Here is a 26492-nt window from a genome sequence, read left to right as displayed (position 1 = left end):
ATTGCATGTACGAACTGTAATTCAAAACAGCATGGTAAATTGTTAATTTGATCAACTCTTCAATAACTTAGATATAGTAAAAACAGCATGGTAAATCGGAATCTTAATACAATCAACTTAGAATCATGATTAACATTGAAAAAGATAAATTCGTTTAAACTACCATTTTGACAAACCAACATTTATAGCATTTAACTTCACACATACCTGGCATGGGCCGCTTTTATGGCATTATGCTGGAATATATAAGCTTATTTTTAAAAATAAAATTTAACTATAACTTAGATCTTTTTGTAATAAATTTATCCTGTATGATAAGATATTGAAGCATGTAAATGCATGAGATGTAACAAAAATATACTTGCATATTCAAATTTAATGTAAATAGTAAATAGAAATTCATTTAAAAAATCAAACTGTTTAAATATGATGCAGTAGTGCTTAATATATTCGATATAAATCAATTTCAATTGATATTTCTAAATTTCTCATTTTACACCAATCTTTGAAGCACTGAATACAAAGAAATGTTTCTATTCTAAATCCGTAACTTTGGTTTACGAAATAAGATTTTACTTTCTTAACATCTAGATTTCGAAATCACCAGGCGCCGAACATACACTGACTGAACTTAAATTGTATGTGACATTTAGATTTGCGATATTATAATCATCGTATACTGCAAACATTGCGTCTTAATATTAAATAATACGTTAGGTGGCTAGACGTGTTTTTAATGAGAATAGAGTGCGTGTATTGATTGGTTTATAAAGGAATGAGATCTGGCTTATCATTTACTCAGTTATTGGGTTTCTGCCTCTCAACAGAGCATGTAAGATTTTAAGATTTAAAAATATCTCTCCTCTATCCTTTCATTAGCAAAATATATGCACACAATATGTGGTTCAAAAGCTTTTCTTGATGCATAAAAGCGGAACAATATGAATTTTAATGAGGCTAATTCAGTAAAAAATATCAAAAATATAAAGATGCAACAAAAAAAACGACCTCAATCATGAAATGAACACAACTGATGCAATTTACTTAATAAAAAAATAACATTGACAATTATATTGATTTTGTATTTTTGTTTCAGTTGTTTCAGTTGTTCGAGTATTTTTTCCGAGGACTTGTGGTTTGCATATTTCTCGCACTCGGTTATATTTATCTGACGAGGAAACCAGAGGACCATGACAGTAAAAGACGAACAAGCTCAAGTAATTAAATTTTATTTCTTGTGGATTTCAAATGCGTAAAAAAGTCGGAAAGATATATATATATTCACCATTTTCTTTCCTTCTGACAAACTCTAAATATAAACATATCAAAACATCTAGGTATGTCGAAGTAGTTTCATTTGAAACACAAAAATATACAAACTGAAGAAAAAAGTAAAAAACAATGGGCTTTTTTGTTTAATCGTTGCATATTTTAACACTATGACAAGCACGAATAAATATAATTGAATTATATAAAATGATTTATGTGTCGACAAGATGGCTCGAACATGATTAACTTTGTTCAATCAGATGTTCACCTAAGTTGATATACCAACACAACAAACGACTGTAGACAATACCCAAATGTACACGATATACTAAAACAATACATCAATATCTTTACTATAATTGTTTCATATTTCGAAAATAAAAGTTGATAAAATAACAGCGAGTCCCCTGGAGCTTCTGTGTGGTGCATGCGTGCGTTATGATTTTTTTTTGGTATGATTGTACGTTTGAATATTTTGGTAAGTACTTCCATTTTCACACATCAAAGATGAAAGACTCCAAACATGGAACCCATTTGATGCAGTTTCTGAGAAGTATTCCTTCTTCCGTTTATGTAATATGGGATAATATCGTCAACAATGGTCGTTCTCAGTGATTGTTCTGTGATTTTAACACATATAAATAATATGGATACAACCAAATATCGAATTGATCGTTATACAAAAATTACAATTATATTATAACTCGGTATTTTCTTTCAGGTGATAACAAACCAGCTGATGCAGAGGCATGCACACCAGATGAGGACAAGTTTCAAATCGAGGTACTGTGTACCTCTCTTTAAGAAAAATAAAACAACCACCGCTTTCTGGCTCCATCAATTTCCTGACTAAGCTCAGTTGACCTTTCGTCCGTTTCCTGAGAAACTTAGATAAGTGTGCTAATTGTGTTAGTCAGTTGATAATTATGCACTTATAATCATATTAAATCAGCGTAGCGTAGGGTTAAATTTCAATGAAAATTCAATATACATAAGCTACTTATGGCAAATCAATGACCAATGGAAATGGTTCAAACGATTTACTACACCCAAGTTTTGTACTTAACTAAACATAATACGTACTTGGCGCATGTCGTGTATAACTTCCATTCTAGGCTATTGATTCACCGTATACAGTGAATGCTCCTTTACAACTTAAAGAAACATACATGCATGTTTTGCTTGTTTATTTTACTTCATATGTTTGCTTTTTTGACACTTATTTTGAATAGTGCACAATAATGAAAAAGAAATAGCTATCAGAATAAAGTAAAACCAATGTGGATCGTGAGAACAACAAATCAACGGCATATTTTTTTCTAATTTTACCATTACACACAGCTCATCAACAAACGTTTTGAAAACAGTCATGATGAAAATTTAACTTGCTTGATTGCAAACATGCATGTTGTTATTCGCAATTATGTTAAAGTCTTAACATATAACTGTTTTCTTTTTGCAAAACATGTGTGTTTAATAAACCGATACAATTATGTAAATGATAAAAAAATAATGTTTCTCAGATTTTATAAACAATTGTAGCAGTTGGAGTGGACTAAAAAGGACAACGACGAGTATCACGATGAATTCAAAAATGGTGGACTGCTAGCACTGCAAGCAAAAATAGAAGCCAACCTAAACAAATGGAAAAACATTGTGATACAATTTGCTATCATAGGGGAATCAGGAGCTGGAAAATCGTCATTTATCAATGCAATGTTAAACAAAACGAATGCGGAGGAGGAAGGTAGTGCTAAGGTAGGTTGCAACGAGACAACAATGGAATGCAAAGAATATAAACACCCAACGGAGAAAACAATGTCGTTTTGGGATTTGCCAGGGGTTGGAACTCCCAAATTTCTGAAAAAGAACTACTTAGCGGCTATCCAATTTCAAAGATATGACTTTTTCATCTTAATAACCCAAGGGCATTTTAAAGAAAACGATCTGTGGCTTGTAAATGAAATAGAAAAACAAGGAAAAACATTTTATTTTGTGAGGTCCAAAATTGATAACGATTTAACAAGTGACAAACGAGCACATCCAAAGAAGCATAATCGATGTCAGCTTCTGGAAAACATAAAGAGCACTACAAGACAAATGCTAGAAGAAAAGGGTGTAAAAAACACAGAAGTATTTCTTATTGACAATCACGCTCCAGAACAGTTTGAATTCAAAGACTTAGTGAATAGACTTATAAAAGATTACCGGAACTGAAGAAACAGGCGTTGATCTTTTCGATATCGGCTATGTCTACTGATGTAATTAAAGAAAAGGTGAAGGAGTTACGATCTAGGGTGAAATGGGTGGCAATAGCCGCCTCAATGGGTTCCTTGGTTCCTCTTCCAGGAGCTGGCTTTGAGTGTGAAATTAGCCTTATCATTCGAGAGACTAAACTTTACAAAGAACAACTAGGGACAGACCAAAAGTCGTTGGAAAAATTGGCCGATAAAATGGGCTTAGAAGTTGATGAATTATACAAAAAAATAGGCATCAGTACGCAGATTGTCTATGCAAGTGCTTCAAGACATCTCGTACTTCAGTTCTGCGGAGGGCTTGTAGCATCTGAAGCATCCACCCGTAATACGGTCATACCGTTTTTTGGAAGCATCATTTCATCAGTGGCCAGCATACCTATGTGTGCCTTTACACTACACACGCTTCTGAAAACTTGTGAACTCGAAGCATTCAAAGTTCACGAAGAATTTCAGAAATGGATGGTTGATGCAACAAGTTCTCGTGTATAATGAGAAAAAGTTAACTGTTTATGACACTTTAATTAGCAAAAAAATAAGAAAATGTTACACGTCCCGAGTTAAGGACATATTTTGGTTGTTGAAATACGCCTAAGTGGTTGTTGGTAGATCATATATATAGAGAGATATGTTTTTCATTTCGATGTATACTTCTTAGGCACCACTAAATTGACTCCGTGCTTCATTTGAAATAAATGAGACTGCAGACATTTAGTTCAACAAAAATATATCCTCGAAACAATAACATATTTTATTCCTGGCAAAAAGCACATAGATCTGAACATTAAACTAAACTTATAGGTCTTTTTATTGTTTGTTTTAGAACTCTGTATATAAATTTTGATTATCAATATAATATAGGATATTTGTTTACTTATTGTGTAAGATAAAAACATCACATAAAATAAATGAAATATGTCATACATTTTTACTTATATCGGAATTTCAAATTAATACAAACTTTTTTATGATAAAATTTCAGAAAATGTCAATTGACTTGATGTTAGTTAACAAACTGTTACTTTTTGATGACGGTTAAATATGCTGTTTAATCCCTTTTAAATAGAATACTATAATAGGGTTATACACATTATTCAAGATTTGTCTATTTTGTTTGTTTGAGTGATGTTTGAGAAAGTGTTGCGTGAAATAAACAGATTGTTTAAAGAAGTCGATGTTTATATAAATATATATTTATTATAGCATTGGGTTATTAAGGCTTATTAACTGCGTAGCAAATTTTCAGTTTGCGATAGTAATAAAGCGTTTGAAGAACGTCCGGTTAATCCCAACGTTGCTTTGAAAGTAAGTATGCCGTTGTGTAAGCGTGAAGATGTTATAGTGTTGTTATCGTTAATCGAAGGTCAGAGAACAATGTTCTTTTACTCAATGCATGGAGTAACGCATTGCTAAGGACGTATTATTGGAAAAGGAAATCAATTTGCGTGGACAGTGCTGAAGTAGCGCAGTCGGTACAGCATCTGCCCTGTAAGTGAAGGCTCCCGGGTGACTTCACACCTTATCAACACCTATATAGGTAACAGTGTCGTGACAAATATTATGTACAAGCTATGTTAAAGATAGAAACTCAGAGTCATTTCAACAGTTCTAACATCAATTTAGATTTGCGAAAAACGTTTGAATTCGAGATATACAGGTATAAAATAATATATATTATTGTAAAAGAAAATATAGAGGCAAGCCCAGTAGCCAAAATTTCACTGTTGTCCTTTTGAACACACAACAAATGTAGATCATTCAACCCGGATCATTCAATTTAGGTAATACAGCAAATAGTTTTTAATTGTATAGTTGGTAAATTCAAGTCGATGGAAAGATAAATGGGCTTATATGAGAATGTAAGTATCCTAGTACTCGGATATATTTGTACGCGGTTTAAAATTAATTAGCTAAAGGCACTATGTCTCGATTGCATGTATTCCAATTTGTTTATTATACAAATATGCAATAAGGCATAATTAATGTTCTACACAGATGAGACAAACGTACGCTATTGATATAACTTGTATCGACGTGTGTCACTCAATCGTAGTCAGATGTGATTCTACCAAGTTAAGACTATACTCAGGGGATAGTATGTAAGCTTTAAACAGTCACACACATTTCATACAACCAGTAATGATGTTCATTTCGCAATCGATGGCAATCCTAATAAATCGACACTCATACGATTGTGCTAGTAAGTTTAATCGCAAGAAGCAACATATCATGTGTAACGTTTTTAAGCAACACACAAATAACCATTAGTTCAGTTTTAAAAGGTGTTACAACTCGTGATCAATATTTATAATTGACAATATCTGACACTTGACCATCGCCAACTAGAAATCTCAAATGTCGTATGATTTATACAAGCGCACCAGGATGTTCTAAACACGATTTATTTGAGTTTGATAATCAATACTTTAAAATGGTGTAGCATGTGTATCAGTAATGCATTGATGATAAAAATTCCTTATAGGTTCTATATGTATTGTTTAAACACTATTCACATTTGATCAGTAGGAAAACTAGGTATAATTTAATGATGAATTTCTAAAACGCTCAATACCGAGTTTGATTCTAAATATCATGCTTAAAGAAACATTTGGGAACTGTTTTCGACTTGATATCATTAAAAGGAGGAAATCCTAAGTACAATTTGATATGTTGATAATTTAAAATAACTTCAAAAGATACTAATAATTTTAAATATGCATCTACATGAGTCCGCGTAATTTTAATACATACATCTGTTACGACTGGAATGTTACTTTTTTGCACTTTTTTCAGTCACCAAGTATGCCTTCAAAGACAAAGAGGACTTCAAGGTGAAATTAATTTATCTCGCTTGATTTATTCATTGATCAAAAACCCTATCAAAATTTATATAACAACAACAACAACAACATAAAAAACATTTTTTCTTCATATTAAAGAAAGTGTGACGGAACCTATCCGGTGACTTGTACTGGCAGACTATAGTTTGTGTTCAATGTCATCCAGCTACATGTACGCTATGAATGTTTAAGGCGCGTAGCCGATGTCCAAGATACATGTCAATTTCGTACAAATAACGCTCCTGCAATTTGAACAACAGTGACCAGATAATATACTTGTCGTTTATGATCACTATTTCCCATAATTGTAGGTTTTCCTATCATCTAGCTGGATACACAAACAGGTATGTGCGCCAGATATCGATGACAACGATTTGATTGAGACATTAGAAGCAAAGACGCTAGCCTACTGTCATCAGTGGAAACAGCTTCAACTCAGTATTGTAGTTATTGGAGAATCTGGTGTGGGAAAATCTTCATTTATTAACGCTTTGCTTAAACTGTCAAGCGAAGACAATAGAGGAGCAAAAGTCGGATGTTTGGAAACGACTTTTATTGCTACACAGTACCGGAACGACATCGAAAGCCCGTTTTCTTTGTGGGATCTGCCAGGCGTCGGAACGCCGACCTTAACAAGAAATATGTACATTGAACGTATTAATTTTAACCGGTACGATGCTTTTATACTTGTAACACAATGTCGTGTTCGGGGAAACGATATATGGTTAGTGTCTAATATACAAAAGGCGCACAAAACGCTCTTTTTTGTCCGTACGAAACTTGACAATGACCTTAAGTCGAATATGATCGATTATCCATCATCACACGATACAGAGAAAGAGATTTAAGCAATACGCGAAGAAACCCTCCGATTGCTAAAACCATTTAAAATTAAAGACGTATGCCTGTTTTTGATCGACAACTTCAATGACGAACATTTCGATTTCCCACGCTTAAGGAGAGCAGTGACAAAGACATCTTATTCCTTAAAAAGAAGTATATTCCTAAAGTCAGCCTGATTTTCGCGTTGTCAATCATCTAAAGTGGCACCAAAATACACGAGTATTCATTTTAGGTCTAATGGAACATATGAAAAAAACATGACTAAGGGAAAATGTAAACAATTTGTCTAATAGACAATTTCACAATTCCAAACTTTTATTTTCTGTTTCATGTCATGGTTTACATTATGTTATTTAAATATTTATCCGATAATTTACTTATGACATGTGCTTCCTCAATGTTTAACAACTTAGCTTTGACAATAAACTCTTTGATAACATTCTAAAAATCAAGCTCATGGATTAAGTGCGGCCTTTTATGGTCGCTCATCATGTTTTCGTATTCTTCAGAAAAGGAAAATATGTTTTTTTCTCAATATATTATGATGCATGTTAATTGACCTTTCTCATCAGAGTAAAACATAAAAGCATTATATCGGCATACACTATTAATAAAAGAAATGTAAATGTGTCTTTCCCGTGTTTTGAATTATAGAATGAATTGTGGGATTGATGTAATTAGCGGGGTATCACTATTTACACTTACTCGTATATTGTTATGTGATGATTAGGAATCCAAACGTATCCGAAGATGTTGCGTTCATGGGATGTAAACCGCAATTGCAGAAAGACAGATCAATAAAGGGATGGAACTTGAGGTGTAAATATTTTGTTATGTATATATATATATATTTATCAAATCAGGGACACTCTGATGAAACGATATTCCAACTACTTTGCCATCACTTCAGATATAACGTATTTTTGTCTTTGATTTAAACAAGCGTAATGAGTCCCATATTTGACAATAAAAAATGATATTGAATTATTTATTCACGTTATTTATCAATAGGGAAACTAGTAATGACCATTTTCAATGTGCACGTTTAGGAAAGAGGGGTGCAAGTTATACCTTTCCCGATTTCGCCATTTTATTATATGGCTATTAATTATGTGGTTTATATTGAAATTTTGGTATTTGTTTGACGTCATTTTTACATTACAATACTTGAAACTTACATTAATTTAATAGTATTAATTTCCTTCCGCAAATTTGCTTATTCATTCGCAGGTATTATTTAGTTTGAATGCAGTAAATGGAAGAGCGGTTGAGTTATAACTTAAACCAGTTTTACATTGCTGTCCATGAACCACATTTAATTGCTAACCTTATATTTATATCATTTAAAGAACAGGAAATTCTGTATCAAATCAAAAAATAAACTGCTCTTTAACCTGTCTATATTTATAAGTTGGTCGAACAGGTGTATTCTTAAAAGTGTCTGGTTTAGTTACGTTGTTTATATTCCTACGCTAAATACTTTCAAGAGTCATTGCATAGCATTTTAGTTGGCTTCAAAACAACATATGATGAACCGCGAGATTTTTAAATGTATGTTTTAATAAATTTGATTAAGTCTACTGCTCTACAAAGGTAACTAAAAACACTCGTCTAAATTCAGAAAAAAATGGCTGTGACTTTAAAATTACAAGCCTTCTTCCAGTTAAATGGCACCATGGCTATATCGTCGTGAAACAGTCTTATCAGGACTTATGGGAAGAGGTCGTTTGCTAAATGTTTGGTTATTGATCATAGTCACCGTTTAAAGGCAGGAACTCGAACATGGTCTTTGTGTGTCTATAAGACAAGGTGATTTTGATTAGACTCATATGTACGCATTTTATTGCATGGCCCGTGCTTTTTATCTTCAATAATATCTGTTTTAATAAACAAGACCTTACATTCCTATAAAGATAAGTGTTTGCTACGCTTTAACAATTAACTTGATATTTTGCCCATACAGGATTATAACGATTGTTTTTGCACACTCACGGACCAGGACAAAGTGTTTGTTTTTAATTATACTAACAAAAAGTATCATTTTCACAATTAATGCCTTTTTAGACTCAGTTGCTGCAATCAAATGGTTTTTGAAACACAATAGGCAGAACAATGATCACTCCATGATCACTCCATGGGTCTAAATTGTTATGCAAGCCTAATCGAACTTATGAAAGGCACACTATTCATCGTCAGCTATATAACTTTAACAATCTTCTCAGTGGTTGATCCTTGATCTTTAAACAAAGCCCCGATAACATTAAGGCCATGTTTAATGTTTGTTAAGCTTCAAATTTTTTCTTAGACCTGATATTTATCTCAGGTTTTTAAAAAGCCTTCGGTAAAAACAAATTGCAAAGCGACTGCTCAACTAAGGCTTTTCGTATACAAAACACATGTTTAAACGTTATCGAAATCGGCTTAAAGGTCTCAAACATAATATAACTGCAAATGAAAACTTTAAGCAGGTTAATTTGGAATGGATTAAAATTTATATATAATCGATTTTGATAGATATTTCAAAATTGCACTCCTGGGCTCTTGTCTCTATGGACTTTTATCATATAGAATGTTTTGAAAAAAATAACAAATAAATAAATAATGGACAACGTTTATAATAACCAAGTTGAAGTTTTTTATCAGAAATAAAAATCATTGCTGAACTTTGGTATTGCTAGGAAAATAACTTCTCGAGTCGAGTTGGAGCGTCCACAACCTAGTAGTGGCCACCCGCTGCCGCCAACAAACATCGCCGCCGCTTGCCGCCCTTCTGCAGATGAATCCATTTCTCGTCCCGTTTTAAAATAATTCCTAAGAGATTGTTAATTAGGTAATAAATTAATGCCAATTGCATCCTTAGACTCTAATGAATTGTTTTATTGCATATGAATGAGCGTTCATCTTACAACGGTATTTATGGACATTATTTCGCACTCGTGTCATGTACATCTTATACTTACGAACGTGTATCAATTGCAGTCTACGAAAAAAACGCAGATATATGCAATGTATGCTTTAGACTTATATATTACACTTAAGGGTTAGTCTTTGTACCAAATTTAGTTTGCTGGCATCAATTGCAAAACAGGCAGCCGTTTTTTACGTACATATCACGTATACCAGTTTTTATTTTTACGTTAATATCGGTTAACATGTACAAACCACACGTTCTTAACATCCGAACGAACACGTTTATATCATTCTATTATCAATTTTAAAACGGGACGCCACAACAGGATAACGACAGTTGACTTCTTCAATCACACAGCCAACATTTTGCACGCTCTCATTCGTAAAGCGTCAGTTATTATTCTTGTAATGCAGCCCTTTTCCGATGAATATCAGTATACAACGATGCCTTAATATCCGATGAATATAAGAATACAACGAGGCCTTAATGTCAGATGAATATAAGTATACAACGAGGCCTTAATGTCAGATGAATATAAGTATACAACGAGGCCTTAATGTCCTATGAATGTACGTATACAATGAAGACTCTATGTTCGATAAATGTGAGTATACAACGAGGCCTTTATGTTCAATAAATGTGAGTATACAACGAGGCCTTAATGTCCAGTGAATGTAAGTATACAATGAAGACTTTATGTTCGATAAATGTGAATATACAAAGAGGCCTTTATGTTCGATAAATGTGAGTATACAACGAGGCCTTAATGTCCAGTGAATGTAAGTATACAACGAGGCCTTCATGTTCTATATATGTGAGTATACAATGAAGACTTTATGTTCGATAAATGTAAGTATACAATGAAGATTTTATATTTGATAAATGTGAGTATACAACGAGGCCTTTATGTTCGATAAATGTGCGTAAATAACGAGGCCTTAATGTCCAATGCATGTAAGTATACAAAGAGGCCTCAATACCCAACTAATGTATGTTTACAACGAGGCCTTTATACCATATGCATGTAAGTTTACAACGAGGCCTGTATGTTCAGGGAATGTAAGTATACAGAGAGGCCTTTATGTCCGATGAATGTAAGTATAAAACGAGTCCTTAATGTCCCGATGAATGTAAGTATACAACGAGGCCTTTATGACCGATGAATTTAAGTATACAACGAGGCCTTTATTTCCAATGAATGTAAGTATACAACGAGCCCTTCATGTCCTATGAATGTAAGTATACAATGAAGACATTATGTTCGGTAAATGTGAGTATACAATGAAGACTTTATGTTCGATAAATGTGAGTATACAACGAGGCCTTAATGTCCAATGCATGTAAGTATACAAAGAGACCTCAATACCCAACTTTTGTATGTTAACAAGTAGGCCTTAATATTATATGCATGTAAGTTTACAACGAGGCCTGTATGTTCAGGGAATGTAAGTATACAGAGAGGCCTTTATGTCCGATGAATGTAAGTATAAAACGAGTCCTTAATGTCCCGATGAATGTAAGTATACAACGAGGCCTTTATGACCGATGAATTTAAGTATACAACGAGGCCTTTATTTCCAATGAATGTAAGTATACAACGAGCCCTTCATGTCCTATGAATGTAAGTATACAATGAAGACATTATGTTCGGTAAAAATGAGTATACAATGAAGACTTTATGTTCGATAAATGTGAGTATACAACGAGGCCTTAATGTCCAATGCATGTAAGTATACAAAGAGACCTCAATACCCAACATTTGTATGTTAACAACGAGGCCTTAACATTATATGCATGTAAGTTTACAACGAGGCCTGTATGTTCAGGGAATATAAGTACACATTGAGGCCTTTATGTCCAATGAATGAAAGTATACAACGAGGCCTTTATGTCCTATGAATGTAAGTATACAACGAGGCCTTTATGACCGATGAATATAGGTATACAACGAGGCCTTTATGTCCAGTGAATGTAAGTATACAACGAGGTCTTTATGTCCAATGAATGTAAGTATACAGAGAGGCCTTGAAGTCCGATGGATGTAAGGATACATCGAGGCCTTTATGTCCAATGAATGTAAGTATACATCGAGGCCTTTATGTCCAATGAATTTAAGTATAAAACGAAGCCTTAATGTCCGATGAATGTAAGTATACAGAGAGGCCTTGAAGTCCGATGGGTGTAAGGATACAACGAAGCCTTTATGTCCAATGAATGTTAGTAAACAACTAGGCCTTTATATACGACGAATGTAAGTAAACAACGATGCCTTTATGTCAAATGAATGTAAGTATACAATGAGGCCTTAATGCCCGATGAATGTAAGTATACAACGAGGCCTTTAAGTCCAATGAATGTAAGTATACAACGAGGTCTTTATGTCCAATGAATGTAAGTATACAACGAGGCCTTTAAGTCCAATGAATGTAAGTATACAACGAGGCCTTTATGTCCAATGAATTTAAGTATAAAACGAGGTCTTAATGTCCGATGAATGTAAGTATACAACGAGGCGTTTATGTCCAATGAATGCAAGTATACAGAGAGGCCTTGAAGTCCGATGGATGTAAGGATACAACGAAGCCTTTATGTCCAATGAATGTAAGTAAACAACGAGGCCTTTATGTCCAATTAATGTTAGTATACAACGAGGCCTTTATGTCCAATGAATGTAAGTAAACAACTAGGCCTTTATGTCCGATGAATGTAAGTAAACAACGAGGCCTTTATGTCCGATGAATGTAAGTAAACAACGAGTTCTTAATATCCGATGAATGTAAGTGTACCACGAGGCCTCTATGTCCGATGAATTTAAGTATACAAGGAGGATTTTATATCTGATGAATGTAAATATACCACGAAGTCTTTTTGTACGATGAATGTAAGTATACAACGAGTCCGTTATGTCCGATGATGTAAGTATACAACGAGGCCGGTATGTCCGATAAGTGTAAGTATACAACGAGGCATTTATGCCCGATAATTTGCCATCAAATAGAAAACATATCGTGGACTGGATTGAGTATTTGTTTGATTAGTTGTTTATAGAGATCCATTATTAAGGTTTGTTTTCTATAGTATATATGCACTGTGCTGTTTGTGGAGTTTTGTGCTGTTATTCCATGTTTTTTTTGTATTTTTTTGTATTTGTGTTTTTTTGTCTTTGGAGTTAACCCAGTGCCATTAAACGGGGGTTTGGTTTAAATTTTTGGCTACTGAGCTTGTTTCGGTAGTTTTTCAAATAAGTATTGTAAAATGATTCTTCATATGTAAAAATGGTTAAATATGATAGCAGATCTTGTTTGTCCCATTTAATAAAACTGTTATATTTACGCGCTCATTAAGAAAGAAATCATTAAAGGTGATATACTTTCAAAACACTGCTTATCACAGTGTATTTTCTTTGTTTTTGTTTGGTATTAAATCCAATATTTTGACGATCGTCAAGCATAATGCAATACTCTTATAGTGCAGTAAAAAGCTTGCAGATACACAATTACGCCAAAGGACGCATGCTTTTTTATTGCCCGGTCAGTCCCTACAGACACCTACTACCATCGGGATTAAAACAACACCTTTGCACTCGTGGTGTTACACAAAGACACGAATAATGGTAGCAGTTACACAAACTTAATCATGTATACTGATTTGATACCTAAATAGTTTTGATTTCGTTATTCAATATTAATCTTTGAATGCCATAGTTTTGATAAGAAAAACTTAACCAATTTTCGCCTGATATATTAATCCGTCGAATAGGAATCATGTGTGATGTTTATTTATGATTGATGATATCCACAACACCTATTCATCGGTAAAATGCATGTTACAATAAGATCAGTGCTACCTATTAGTAAAAGACAGCCAGAAAGTAATACGAGTATATCATTTGTAAGCACTAAACATAACCACTTCCTTGGATCATTGATTTGTCTGCATCTTGAGTATTTTATTTGATAGTGAAACGGCCTCGAGATCAAAGCGAGCGTATAAAAGAGATTCCAAGATTTTTTTAAGGAATGAATTGATGTCATTATCGGGGTATGAACAAGATTTGGCTGGCCAAATTGTGTTGAGTTCATAATCCCGATAATGACAACAATCCCGCAATTCATTACTTGTAATTCAATTGTTATTCATTATTTGATTTAAGAAGTGTTAAAAATATTTCTTTTTTACCCATTCTGTACATAGTTCGACCTGACTGTAACCGGAAAAACAACAACAAATGACGTCACTATAACGCGGGAAAAGATTAGCCACTTGAAATATCTTTTAAATTGAAACACTAATGGAACCATAAATTGCGTTCTATTTTGCGGGACATGCTGACACAATGAATAAACAATAAAAATATTAACACTTTCCATGTATATTATAATGCGATGGTTTGCGATCCGAACATATCCAAATATGTTGCGTTCATCGAATGATAACCGCAATTGCAGAAAAGGCAGTTTATTTAAGAAATGAAAGTTGGGGTTCAAATATTTCGTGATTATAAATTGTTTAGGATAACAAATGCATACAAACACAGCTACATAAAGTCGTTTGATCTTTTCAGCAGGTAAGCTTATATAGATGAGTGTGAGTGATCCATTGTGACAGTTTGTGTATCTGCTCATTATTTATAAAAAAGTAATTTGCTTGTAATTTATTTGTTTAGAAAATAGGAGGGTAGCGCTCAGTAGAAATGAGATATGCTAAAAATGAAGTCAAAATCATATTTATTCGACTGAGTAATAAAAGATAATTCAAGCATTCAAACATTTGGTTGAAAAACAATACATAGCTTTTAACCAGAACACAAAAGCAAAATAGTAAAATAGTATTTGTTTGTTAGGAAACAATGAACAGTTCTTTTTGTAATATGTTTCAAATACTTGATTTACAAATAAGTTAATTCTACATTCATGATTACTTAATTTCTTTTTTTTTCACACATTGATATTTTTATGAACACAGCTAGGATAATAGCTGCGGTTTTATCTGCAGACTTCAATGGCACAAGCTCGTCATATATATTTTTGTCTTGAGTTTGAGGTGCGACCCCGTAAGAAGATCCATGGCCAGATAAACAACCAAAACAGACACACAAAGCCACAGGAAATTTTGACTAAGTTCAAACCCAATAGAAAATGGCCTTACGCCATTCCAACAAAAGACACACAATGTTACAATAGATGTACCAGGCTATTGACTGTGTTGCATATTGCTACGTATATAGTCTACAATAAAGGGACAAGGACCATTAATGTCTACGGTGCGGAGTATATATTGCTAGGTATACATATTGAGAGGCAATCGTTAGACATTGTGGACAATAATATACTCTTTCAGAACATTTATTTTGTTGGTTCTGTTAGGTTTGTATACGAAAGATACATGAACAAATTCCGAACATTTTTAGAACCTTCAAACAAACAAAACACTGAAAAGTATTAGACAGAAAGGCTAACAGATACCATTAGTGTAATTGAACCAAGACTTAGGTCTCAGAATGCTCTCTGATTTTCAAAAATATGCATTACATTGCTAAAACAGATACAACCAACTTAAAGCAGGCATGCCGCTAAGGTATGAACGTTTTTAATAAGTACAAAATAACCATACTACAGTAGGCATATCAAACTGTCAACTGGGATTTGTTAAGACAACTGGACCATGTTTAGACCTTTTCTTAACAATATATGAAATAATAAAACAGTGTGTGTATACCAATATATCACGTGAATCGAGCTAAAATAGTATGAACTAATGGGAATGTTTATCATACAGTATAGCATGATTCAGCAAAAGATAAGATACTTGACACTCTTGTCGTACAAAGAACGAAAACAATATTCATTTTTTTTCAAAATCGCATAAGGAAAAAATCACGTGATGTAGACATACTGTAAATCGTCTCACAAAACGACACGATTGAAGTACGGTCATAGCTCTCTATCTTATATGTTCAAAATATAAGTTTCTTTGTCATAAACATATAGATAATACTAGATGTTATATACCGTATAATTAATGAGACCTATTTTAACTTTTCAGATATTCAGTTTAGTTTTTTACTAACGATCTCAACGCGTTTTTATTATTTGCTTCAGCACATATGTTATCCTTCAACAGTTGTAGTATGCATTTGTATATAAAAGTATGCACATTGATTTCGTCTATCACACCTTCGGCAATTGACAACCTTCAAATAACGTTGATGGATACCTTTTTGTCATTCTTAACATTAAATAAAACGTTGAAGATATTATGTTTCGTTTTTCAGAAATATACTTATATATGGTTCAAGTTATGTGTTCGTGTATATATTGATATGTATAATTATATAATCAGCTTTGGACCGTAACACTAAATACATAACATGCTTAGTACAGTACAGGCTATAGACATAACCAACTAAGGACCAAGTGAAAATTAAACAAACCAAGCTAAGTGCCATTTTAATTATATTCGTAATTAGCTTAGACCGTGCAATCTTTATACAAAACCAGCTAAGGATCGTGCAAAAAAAAAAAAAAAAAAACAGCTTCGGACCATGTTGAATTTAGGCTTGATTAGCTTTGGACCATGTATACTTTACACATAGCCAGCTACGTACGGTGTAAACGAAATACATTACCAGTTAAGGACAATGTTAATTATAGACATAACCAGCTGACAACCGTGCATATCGTGGTTACAAGTAGCTCAGGACCGTTCAAAATATAGTTTTAACGATCATAGGGCTATTTAATCTATAAATCAAACCAGCTTAGAACCGTGCAATGCATGAACATGACCGGCTTTTGACCATGCATATATAGAAATTGTCAGCTTAAGACCGTGCAATCTCTAGGCACAGCTAGCTTCCCAGCAAACGATGTCGGGCCAATATGGTACACTTCATAGGCCCATCATATATATTTACATGGGGTGATGTCGGCACTTGACACCCTGGTTAAAGGTTGACTACTGCACTTGGCACCCTGGTTAAAGGTTAACCTCTGAATTTGACTTGACACCCTGGTTAGCGGTTAACTACTGCACATGGCACCTGGTTAAAGGTTAACCACTGAATTTGAAACCCTGGTTAAAAGTAATCAACTGCACTCGACACCTGATTAAAGGTTAAGCTACATTACTTGGCTTCCTGGTTTGAGGTTAATGAACATCAATTGGCACCCTGCTATAAGGTTAACCACGACACTTGGCACCCTGGTTTGAAGTAAAGCTACATCACTTGGCTTCCTGATTTGATGTTCAGCTACATCACTTGGTAACCTGCTTTAAGGTTAACTACTGCACTTGACACCCTGTTGTAAGGTAAACTGCTGCATTTGGCACCCTGGTTTGAGATTAAGCAACATCACTTGGGATCCGGGTTTGAGATTAAGCAACATCACTTGGGATCCGGGTTTGAGATTAAGCTACATCACTTATGACCCGGGTTGGAGGTTAAGCTACATTACTTGGGATCCGGGTTTGAGGTTAAGCTACATTACTTGGGATCCGGGTTTGAGGTTAAGCTACATTACTTGGGATACGGGTTTGAGGTTAAGCTACATCACTTGGGATCCGGGTTTGAGGTTAAGCTACATTACTTGGGATCCGGGTTTGAGGTTAAGCTACATTACTTGGGATCCGGGTTTGAGGTTAAGCTACATCACTTGGGATCCGGGTTTGAGATTAAGCTACATCACTTGGGATCCGGGTTTGAGATTAAGCTACATCACTTGGGATCCGGGTTTGAGGTTAATCTGCATCACTTGGTACCCGGGTTTGAGGTTAAGCTACATCACTTGGTACCCGGGTTTGAGGTTAATCTATATTACTTGGGACACTGGTTTGAGGTTAAGCTACATCACTTGGCACCCTGGTTTGAGGTTAAGCTACATCACTTGGCACCCTGGTTTGAGGTTAAGCTACATTACTTGGGATCCGGGTTTGAGGTTAAGCTACATCACTTGGGATCCGGGTTTGAGGTTAAGCTACATCACTTGGGATCCGGGTTTGAGGTTAAGCTACATTACTTGGGATCCGGGTTTGAGGTTAAGCTACATCACTTGGGATCCGGGTTTGAGATTAAGCTACATCACTTGGGATCCGGGTTTGAGGTTAAGCTACATCACTTGGGATCCGGGTTTGAGGTTAATCTGCATCACTTGGTACCCGGGTTTGAGGTTAAGCTACATCACTTGGGACCCGGGTTTGAGGTTAAGCTACATTACTTGGTACCCGGGTTTGAGGTTAAGCTACATCACTTGGTACCCGGGTTTGAGATTAAGCTACATTACTAGGGACCCGGGTTTGAGGTTAAGCTACATTACTTGAAACCCGGATTTGAGGTTAAGCTACATCACTTGGGATCCGGGTTTGAGGTTAAGCTACATCACTTGGGACCCTGGTTTGAGGTTAAGCTGAATCACTTGACACCCGGGTTTGAGGTTAAGCTACATTACTTGGGACTCGGGTTTGAGGTTAAGCTACATTACTTGGGACCCGAGTTTGATGTTAAGCTACATTACTTGGTACCCGGGTTTGAGGTTAAGCTGCATCACTTGGGACCCGGGTTTGATGTTAAGCTGCATCACTTGGTACCGGGTTTGAAGTTAGGCTACATCACTTGGGACCCGGTTTTGGGGTTAAGCTTCATCACTTGGGACCCTGGTTTGAGGTTAAGCTGCATCACTTGGGACCTGGGTTTGAGGTTAAGCTACATTACTTGGTACCCGGGTTTGAGGTTTAGCTACATCACTTGGGACCCTGGTTTGAGGTTAAGCTGCATCACTTGGTACCCGGGTTTGAGGTTAAGCTGAATCACTTGGGACCCGGGTTTGAGGTTAAGCTACATACATCACTTGGCACCCGGGTTTGATGTTAAGCTGCATCACTTGGTACCGGGTTTGAGGTTAGGCTACATCACTTGGGACCCGGTTTTGAGGTTAAGCTTCATCACTTGGGACCCTGGTTTGAGGTTAAGCTGCATCACTTGGGACCTGGGTTTGAGGTTAAGCTACATTACTTGGTACCCGGGTTTGAGGTTAAGCTACATCACTTGGGACCCTGGTTTGAGGTTAAGCTGCATCACTTGGTACCCGGGTTTGAGGTTAAGCTGAATCACTTGGGACCCGGGTTTGAGGTTAAGCTACATACATCACTTGGCACCCTGGTTTGAGGTTAAGCTACATCACTTGGTACCCGGGTTTGAGGTTAAGCTAAATCACTTGGCACCCTGGTTTGAGGTAAAGCTACATCGCTTGACACCCGGGTTTGAGGTTAAGCTACATCACTTGGCACCCTGGTTTGAGGTAAAGCTACATCACTTGGCACCCTGGTTTGAGATTAAGCTACATCACTTGGCACCCTGGTTTGAGGTTAAGCTACATCGCTTGACACCCGATTTGAGGTTAAGCTACATCACTTGGTACCCGGGTTTGAGATTAAGCAACATCACTTGCGACCCGGGTTTGAGATTAAGCAACATCACTTGGGACCCTAGTTTGAAGTAAAGCTACATCGCTTGACACCCGGGTTGGAGGTTAAGCTACATCATTTGGCACCCTGGTTTGAGGTAAAGCTACATCACTTGGCACCCTGGTTTGAGATTAAGCTACATCACTTGGGACCCTGGTTTGAGGTTAAGTTACATCGCTTGACACCCGGGTTTGAGGTTAAGCTACATCACTTGGTACCCGGGTTTGAGATTAAGCAACATCACTTGGGACCCGGGTTTGAGATTAAGCAACATTACTTGGGACCCGGGTTTGAGGTAAAGCTACATCACTTGACACCCGGGTTTGAGGTTAAGCTTCATCGCTTGACACTCTGGTTTGAGGTATAGCTACACCGCTTGACACCCTGGATTGAGGTAGAGCGATATCACTTGACTCTCTGGTTTGATGTTAAGCTGCATCACTTAGCCTTCTGCTTTAAGGTTAATTACTATACTTGGCACCTTGGTTTGAGATTAAGCTACATCACTTGGCTCCCTGGTTTGATGTTGAGCTACATCACTTGACACCTGGGTTTTAGGATAATCTACACCACTTTGCAACATGGTTTAAACCGCAAACCAAACCGTCAAAAGCAGTAGCTCAACCTCAAATCAAGTAGTAAAGTGATATAGCTCAATTTCAAACCAAGTAGCCAAGTGAAGTTTCTTAACCACAATCCAGATTGCCAGTGTATTAGCTTAACTTTAATCAGTAGAAGGTGAATCTTAGGTGAAAATTGTACCCTTAGGATTGCTTTTGAAGAAATTATGTTCGATTATATGGAATATTTTTAAACACTTTTTTGCTCTGCCGTTAAGAATGCAGTGTATAATAGCAAACAGATAAATGGCATACACTTCATGATGCAAAAAATACCCATGTATTGCCAGGTAAGATATAGTATAAATCTGTCCACAAGTTTGCTTATTAATTTGCAGGTAAAAACAGACTGAATTCAGGTGCTTCAAAATTGTAATAGAAAGACATTTTGACATTGCATGTCATTGAACAAAATTCAATTTCTAATCAATCGATAACTTTCAAATAGATTGTCGTAAAGGAGTGTATCCTTAAAGGAATATTTGAAATTATACATACACAAACAACTTCAAAGTTGGGAATATTTTAAATTATCTTAAACGGCAGGGGTTAGTTAAAAGACGAGAACAACACTTTCTAATTTTCTGCAATCCTTACTCTAGCTCGGTGGCCTCATGGCCATAACACACACTTGGCCAAGCAGAATTTCATTTTTGCTTTATGTTGGGACGATTGTAAGGTTGAAATCTCGCGAACTGGTTTAAATCATGCTTGTCAAAAACGGTTCGAATGTAGGAACTCTTATATTCTCATTATGAATCTGCTATACATTGTGCTTTTAATTAAACTCACATACAAATATTTTAACCGCGTTGCTCATCCTTTTTACCTTCGTTTCAAAACTGTTTTAATTTCAAGTACGAAGTCCACGCTATCATAATTTACTGAGAACAGGATATTTGTTTCGTTTCAGCACATTCACAAACCAGTCCAAAACGATGAAACTACCTACAATGACTGTTTGCACTGAAGGCTGCAATCAGTGACTAGGTTTTGAAACACTATAGGCTCCACTCCATGGGTCAAGCTTAAACTATTTAAAGTGTTTTTGAAGAAATGACAGGTGGACATTCATTGTCTTATACATCATTTAAACAATTTAGAGTGATAGCAGTATCACGGTTTCTGGTTAAGCTCAAATTATACATAAGTATTTGAAGCAACAAAGACAGAACAACGACCAGTACATTGGTTTAGGTTTCTTTTTAATTAAAACCTCATTAAACAAATGACAGGTGTATTATTCATTGTCAAACAAATTAATAAAACAATCCATACTTGGAGCAATATCTCTGTTAAAATATGTCACTTGGCCGTCTGTGTAGCTTTAAATGCTTTGCTTGATATACTAATGATATCGATTTTCTTACATGTCTTTAGAATGTTCAACGTTAACATCGAGTGCTCAAATAAATCATGACCTTACTGTTTTACAGACAAATCACATAGGCACAAGACTACTAAGCGTGCTATCATGAGAATTCTCAGAGAAAATGAAAACGCAAAGTAGTGCACCTATTGTGCGTTTTAAATAATACAGTGTCAAGAATTGTCATGATTGTTTTATAAGAAACATATTTTGAGCTTAAGAAAATAACTTAACCTGAATTATGACAGTTAATTAACTATAATTTGATTGCAACATCATACGTTACTAATGACTGATTTGATTTGATTGAAACCCTCAAGGATTATAATTGTTTTCTCTTTTGATTAGATTTTACTAGATGTTGTTACGTAACTTCTGTTATCAAATACTATGAAAGTGTCTGTACTCGTAAACAGTGAATAAGTTTAGGGAATTTATACATTTAAAGAAATGGAAAAAAATACATCTTTAATCTTGCAATGATTCATTTGTATTAAACAGTCAAGATAATGCGGCGAATATTATAGATACCGGTTGAAATATGCAAGCATTCAATCAATTTAATTATGTATTTTTCCATTAGGTCATCAGAGTGGACTTAATCTACGTATAAAATTGATATTGCACTCCCTGTCAGATAAAACCACGCCAACAACCGATTTTCGCTGTATTGATATTACGTTTACTTACATGATAGGATACGATTGCAAAAGACCGTCAACTATTTTAAACGAACCGACATAGATTATTGCAGGTCGTTTTACCCATAGACATTCACGATTAATAGTCGCAGGTAATTGCATCAAACAAGAGGAAATTACATGGTTAAATGTGTTTTACGTCGGAAATGTGTTTTGTCAAAAACAGTTTCAACAAAGACTCATAATTATGTTAAGTTCAAATGTTACGGTTGTGGTGTATATCATCAAAATATCTATCGAACTCTATCATAATCCTTTAACAAATACACAAATAATACAGAAAAGAAAATAACCACTATTCCTAATCATGTCAGGGGCCACGCAAGGTCTTGAAGAGACCCTTTACAGTTAAAATTGATGTTATTCTGGGTAATTGTTTGGTTTTCATGACAGACAGGACCCTTCTTTTTTAAATATTACTTCTATAATCCAGTAAAACAATCTGTACGAATACACACGTATCAATCATTCCACAAAAAAAATATCAGTCACACACAAGCACGTCGAAATACAACACAACAAGAAAATATTAAATAAGATGCATAAAAGTAAACACATAAATTGTTGCGTACCACTATTAAGTGAGTATTTAAATAAACGTGGAAGACGCGCATGGTTTTACCAGTCGATGTCTGTTACGATATCTGTAGTTGAATGATACCCGATGTATTGCGATCTCCAATGCTTTTTCAATGTGTGATGGGACAGCGGTTACAAGAGTTATACACAATTTATCATGATTTCTGTTTGGAGTTGTCGCGTTACTATTAAAAGTTTCTATTAGCAAATGTTATGAAGTAGTTATAAGTGTCATGTCATAATGTGGTATCACATACAAACAACAAGAAACAGTCCAAGATGTTTGAATGCATCAGAGTTATACAGATCTGTTTCCCTTTAGTGAGTAGTTGTCGTAACTGACAAGTAATCATCTGCAGGACAATAGAAAAAAAAATATCGTAAAATTATCAGGTCCAGAACATTGGAATGTATTATTGATAAAGATTAAATTTAAGATGAGATAGCTGATTCAAATAGTCCCCGCTATGTTTAATTGGTATAATATTTATCTTGATAATCTCCATATTTTATTTCAACCGAAACTGCTAGGGTAAGACCATCCAATGACAATTATTTTTCAAAAAGAAACGCATATATGCAACGTTTTTTATGATTGCAAAGTCTGTGCATTTTCCACAATGTATGTCAAAAGTAGTTGGCAATGTGTCTTACTTTGCCTTCAATTGTTTTGTTTGTTTTTAAGATGTACTTAATTAAAATCAACTTTAAAGTGGAATTCAATACAAGAGTAATTTTGCAAAATATACATCCGTAAAAAGTAACAAACATCTTCTGATATGTTTTGTGTTTTTAATATGTTCTAGATAAAATCAACTTTAAGGTAGATTGTCATTTAGAAATACCGATATAGGTTGCTAATTGCGCACATGTACATGAATCCAATTGAATGTGCTTGCGAAAAGTTTATTCAATTGTTTATTTTGCTGAAATAGAAACGAGAACTGTTTTGGTGATTAGCTTCAAAAATGCCTCTATACTAGCCTGGTCGTGTGAGCGAGATACTTAATAACTCACATAGTCATACCAATTAATGAATAAATGGTAATTGTTCGATTGTTTGCGTTTCTTATGTCGGTTGTTATCTGCTTCATTGGGTTTTGGTTATTAGCTTCTATTCGGGAATGCATAAGCTTAAACACTTAAATATGCTTATTTTAAACTTGTTTTAACCAAACGGATACATCACACTGCAATAATATGAAGTTATATCAAATTATACCGAGCCATGATGTAGTAAAATGATTGCACGTACAATCAGATGATGTCAAATCAAGTACGCTATACAGGGACAATGACATTATAAACACATATCCTACATCCTGACACCAAGGAAAGATACTGTAAAATCCCATAAATGATTTTTGGCTGATAATTTCAAAATCACACGAAGGAGCAGTTGAAGTATTAAAAATTGATAAGTTGTTCTACAAAAATTTCGAGACAATCTTGAGGTCTTCATTATTGTAGACAATAGACATAATTGACCCGCTTATCGCCGCTCAGGTCAACAATTAACAACTATAGTACGGCGTTCAACAAAGACGTTCTGAAATGTTTGAAGCAGTGCTTTTGCAAGTCATGAGATTTAAACAAAAGAAATGTCAATACATGATTTATAATCAGTTTATTATAGCTAAGAGATAGAGTTGTTGGGTTCTTAAGAGTTAAAAACTAAACCTTTGATTTTACCATGATCCAAATTATATTTGCTTGCGATGCATTTATTTCCAATACTTAAGTATTCTTTTTATGTATTCCTCTATAAGTGGTGAACGACTTTTAATTTATAGATTCAGTATACAATTTCTGTATCTGAATATTTACCTATTCCTTAAATACTCAATTTGCGTGATTCCTATATATGTTTTACGATTTTAGGAGTGTTTTGTTCCATGTATACATTGACTTCCGTATTGCAATTATAGGAAGTGGAATGGGCGTAACTGTTCAATAACTATTTTGTAGATAAATCACACTGCTATTCGATAATCATACACTAGTACTTTATAATATCAATATATCTGTTAGCGGATGTCATTGCTGTTAACAATTTAACAAAATGGGATTTGTGTTCGAACATTTGCATTTAAAGAAAAATATAACATGGATTGGATGGGGCATCAGCTTCATAAATATAAAAAGGCGTATATATTTCAGTTTGTAGTTTATTTATAAATGCCGGCGAAATTGAGACGTTAGTACTTATCAACCGATATCAGTAATATAGAATCATTATTTACATCCGTGAAACGGGTTCAATTGTTTAAACTCACAACACAGAGCCATGCGTTATCATATTAATGTTAATTCATGGCGTACCTGGCCGTTTGCGTTTAAATATGGTTATTAACTACCCGATACCAAGACGATGGACATTTTTAGCACGAAGCGTTTATAGGTTTGTGTTTGCACTTTTTTAGATGTTTTATTCCGATTTGAAGGTTTTAATGAGAACGGATTTAGTTGAAAATACAAACAAGCTTGGTCAGATGATCAAACAAATATCTAGCATACCGGATTGCAAACAACATCTATCAATGTAATTGAAACCTCATACAAGTCGCGTCATAACTCAACCCCTACCCCATCGCAAACCTAATATCTAATGGAAGTTCACAAAATAGATACAACGAAATAACACTGTGCACAATAACTTAATATCGATTACCAACATTAGAGTATTAGAAGACATGCATGCGTATTTTACTGACTGAAAAAGACAACTCTATTTGCGTAAACTTATACCATTCAAACACATTTAACTCCCTTGATAGATGTTTTTGTTAAAACTTTATCTATTTAAATACAAACCAAAACTGGATAAACATATTTTGAGCATACTCAAGTGATAGTCAGTGGCAATTTTATATGAAATGTAAACAAGTGATATATGCCAACACCCAATCTGAATCTTGAGAAAATAATGACTATGAAAGTTTTATCTAATAATAATTGAGTCTTTGGAAAACACATGAAGATTGTTAACACAAATACTGAAGGAAAAGTGTAAACAATCCATTGTCACTTTTTATTTAATTGGTATAAACTTAATAACTGATCATTATTTAATTCCAATTCAAGGATATGTACAGATTGACCATACTGATATTAGTACATCATTTTATTGACCGTTAAAACAACTTATTTCTTAGTTTTTATATGGATTTATATCTACAAAATTATTAATGAAAAATTATTAATTGATCATTCAGCAATTTAACTCTGATTTGAAAATATGTAAGGAATGACAATACTGCTTTTTTGGCCTTGGAAAACAGTGGGATGACCAGTGTCCGAATATTCGAATGAAATAGAGATTTTTGACTGGTTTAATTGTCGTTGGGTTATTCCTGGGTCAGTGAAGCTTTTTAAAAGGCATATCATAACTATGCAGAGTATTAAAGAGTATTTGATTATTTTAATAATTACTCATTATTCTTCGATAGAGAAATGTTTTCACCCTTAAAAAGATAACGAAGATAACGAAACGCCATGTGCTTTATTATTATATTTATTGTCGGGCGTCAATATTTATGACCAATAGGAGCATTCGTTCAGCCTATGATGATCGACCTTGAAGGTAGTAAGCCAGTTTGCCTGTGGTTTGCAAATAAACGCTCTTATAGAATATAGAAAAACA

General features: G+C 34.6%; 1 pseudogene; it reads left to right on the top strand.

The window, feature by feature from the left end:
* The first annotated feature begins 775 nt into the window (after positions 1-775).
* LOC128221421 (interferon-inducible GTPase 1-like) lies at positions 776-4412 on the top strand (annotated as a pseudogene).
* Positions 4413-26492: the final 22080 nt, after the last annotated feature.

This window comes from Mya arenaria, chromosome 16 (genome assembly GCF_026914265.1).
Source record: "Mya arenaria isolate MELC-2E11 chromosome 16, ASM2691426v1".
NCBI lineage: Eukaryota > Metazoa > Mollusca > Bivalvia > Myida > Myidae > Mya > Mya arenaria.
The sequence above is the reverse complement of the archived record's forward strand: the minus strand, read 5'-3'. Positions and strand labels throughout refer to the sequence as shown.